Source organism: Nicotiana tabacum, chromosome 16 (genome assembly GCF_000715075.1).
Source record: "Nicotiana tabacum cultivar K326 chromosome 16, ASM71507v2, whole genome shotgun sequence".
Taxonomy (NCBI): Eukaryota; Viridiplantae; Streptophyta; class Magnoliopsida; order Solanales; family Solanaceae; genus Nicotiana; species Nicotiana tabacum.
Window position 1 is genome coordinate 119982194 of NC_134095.1, and position 3895 is coordinate 119986088.

Here is a 3895-nt window from a genome sequence, read left to right on the forward strand (position 1 = left end):
GTTCTTGCAAAAACAGCCTTCCGGCGTCCTTTTGGGGACATTCGGCTATTTTTGACAAAAATGGCGTCACATTTCCTAAATAAAATTTTTGTTCTTTTCGGCTATTTTTGCAAAAGGAAAGTTGGACGCGACAGGGGTTGCCTACGTATCCCACATCCGGTGAGAATCAAACTGGCGTAGTTCGGGCAATTTTGACAAAATAAAACCAACTATTTTTCCTTTCTAAAACACAAAGATTTTCCCTTTTTCTTCTTTTCTTTGAAAACCACAAAATTCCTTTTTTTTTCAAAATTTCGGCAGAGTTTCGGTATGTTTTGGGACATTGGTTTTTCAAAATAGGCACTTATCCCTCTCAACCATCTAAGTTTTCCTTGTAAGCCGGTCAACATGCACATCCGAAGTAAATGAATGCGTAAGTAGCAAGTAAGATGCATCATAATGGTCTTTACATTTCGGGTACACCTATCCTAGACAGACCCAACCCCTGTGTTGAGTCTCCAAAGTCAAATGCACATGATGCAAACAAACGTTCCTACTAGGGATCCAGCATGAGACTGAGTTATTCTAGGTTCAAAAACCTGGGTATGTGTTCTAGACTGTGTACCCGAGCGGACAACTCGAGCCGAGGAGGGGGCTACGTACCGGGAACCAAAAGGCCATCCATCTTAGTAACTTGTCTGAGCCTCTTTCTTATTTCAAGGTATGACACTAACAGAATAGGGAGTCTCGACCAGCGAGCACATCCCTAAAGATGGGAAGAGAAGGGTTTCGTAGCAGTTTATATACAGTTCAGATAATATCAAAGCGGTAAAAGCAACATTTAGCACATTAGGCCCAATCATGTAATAAAATCAGATAATAGATAAAACCAAATACAACAATTTATCTAAGCTCGAATTCTAAACCCTGAACCATAGATTCTGGGTTCGATCCCCAGCGGAGTCGCCAGAGCTGTGACACCTCCCTTTTCCTACATCCCGTAAGGGTGTATAAGGGAGTTTTTTCCAACTTAAAGTGACAATCGAAACGGGATTATTTTTATTAAAAATTCAGCGTCGCCACTTGGGATAGTTTAAGGTGTCCCAAGTCACCGGTTTAAAATCCCGAGTCAAGGAAAGGTTGACTATGTAATACAGTCCGCGAACACAGAAATCCAGGTAAGGAATTCTGCTAGCCCGGAGAAGGTGTTAAGCATTCCAGAGTTCCGTGGTTCTAGCACGGTCGCTCAATCGTTATATTCAGCTTAATTATCTGATTTTAAACAATTATGAACTTATGCAAATTTAACTTTTTATCCGCTTTTATTCATATTTTAGAGAAATTGCAACGTCATTAAAACATGTCTCAAACCATGTCACATAAATGCACCCGTGATCTTTGACATATTTTAACATCATTGTGATTTAGATTTCGGTCACATAAATGCGCACCCGTATTTAGGAAAGTAATATTATTAAAATACGCGCCTAAAGCAACTAACACATTTGCAGCTTTGCAAGGGCCATGGAAGTTCAACTAAATGACACGCCTCGATTTCGAAGGATTAATATTAATCTAGTGACGGCCATAAATCGTACGTCTGGCTAGTATGGCACATGTCAAATTAACCACAATGATCTACTAATTGAATAAGGCTTAAGAGAATTACAACTACTTCTAAACTACAGTTAAATTCAAATCGTTGATTTAAGGGCCAGTACTAGATGAGGCCTAATCTATTTCCATTTCAGAGCCTGGGCCTGACCTGAGGCCCGATAGTTAATTTCCATGACAAACACGGAGACATGATTGGGCTTGCCATGAAGCCCAAATTAAGAGTTTAATGCAGAAAGGGAAACTTGGCGCATAAGGATCCATGCTGATAGCCAACTCGATGCTACCGCACTTGAGGTAATATTACATCACCCATACAATTTCGGCTCTGAACCAAATATATTGACACACGTTAAACACATATAAATCGCATTTGGAGATCAGTACATGCATTCTATAGTGAAGTGAATTCCCAGTTATGATAATAAGCCCTGGCACAAATTGCCCATCATTTGAAATCAAAACTCAACTATTATAAACTCATGCAACATCTGATTCAGACTGACGTGTTTGACTAAACCATACTGACTCGAAACTTTCGAAGAAAATGAAAACCCAAACACAGTGAATTGATCTAAGTCTAGGAGTTTTCGGGTCTAAAATCTGACTCAAATTCATTTAAAAATTCCCTTTTAAAATTCAAAGAGCTCAATACATGCACAAAAACAGAATCAAGTGACAGATTATGAAATCATTGAACCATGTTTCAAGCTATACAGGAGCAAATTTGAGCACGATTACTAGAAACAAGCCTAAACCAAATTTATTAGACCAATGGTCTGAATCGACAGGCGCTTAAACCATGGTTATGAAAAACACAATCCAAAACCAGACAATTTCAGCTAATTAAACTACAAATCACAATCCTTAATTAATACATGTTCTACCAAGCCTAAAGCATTCTCGAATCACTTATATTCAAACAGAGTCCGAATCTAGTTTTTAGAACCAAATGCATATCATGGAATGGAGTATTCACAATAAGCTAGGCTAAAACATGGTTAATAACACGGCAGAATCGAACAGTAATCACAATAGGGACTAATGTTTTCGTTTAACTCCAGCTTGGCCACAGACATTTATACAAATCTCAATCAGGGTTCATTTCCACCATAGTTTAAAGGAGTACCTGGAGATTGCAAAAGGAAAAAGGGGTGAATGCAGTAAACAGTAACTTCAGTAACACTCAGCACCTAGAAAATGAGCCAGCACACCAGTTTTGAACCCAGCAGATGAGATACAATAATCCAGACACTAATTTAAGTCACTTAATGAACTAGAAGACCTCAAATCAGACTTGGCCTTAACCCATTTTAGTATCAGCTAACCAGAAAATGCTTCAACAATAGGAAAACTTCAGAAAAACACCAAGAGAATTCAACGTAACAGTGTTATTTTCCTAAAATTCTTCAGCCGTTTTGATTTTTCTGATTTTTCTCTTCAAGTCTCTTCCTCTTGAGCCTCAAGTAACAATGCCTTTATAGGCAAGTTACTAGGGCAACAAATATTAGCTATGTTTTGCATTTTTGACCTTTCTTAGTTTTTCTTTTTGCTACTTAGTCCCTCAATTACTGATTTGTCTACCAAGTAAGGCTCTTTTTCAGCTTCTAGGAAGCTTCCTAGGCAGTTACCAACAGATTCCCTACCCATATTTCCCCAAATTACCCCCTTAGAGACCTGCTTTTTACTGCAGCATACCACATGGGTCAAGTTGACCCAAGGTTCAGCCCCAAGCCTAGGCTTGCGACCCGGATTGACTTTCCTTTCCTTTGGGCTTTCAAATTAATAGAAACCCAACCCAATTCAGTAATGCACAATAAACCTACCCCAAAATTCAAGCCAACAGGGGTTGCAAACCAATCCAATTAATGACAGTCGAGTAATTTCAGAACATGTAATCTAAGCTACGAGTGATGATTTTCCTTTCTTATTTTTCGTTAAGCCAACATGCTAGATTGACATTAAAACTAAACTACTAATTTGACAGCAATCTACCTAAACTAATTATCAGAAAACTTCATCGCCTAGAATAAAAATCAAATAAAGATAGGAGGATATCGACTAAGAGAAATAAAACTGAAGAGATGGAAAAGAACCAAATGAACAAACACATATCAAACAAACTGCCTTAGAGGGGGGGGGGGAAACTGAATTCAAAATACGAAGACAGAAAAAAAGAACCAGGAAGAGACGAAACAGAAAGACGAACAAAGAATGCAAAGAAAGAAAAAGAAATTACCAGTTTAGACTTGAAATCAACGGGTAATTCTGATTTAGTCTTGAAATGGTATAAATCGTCTGT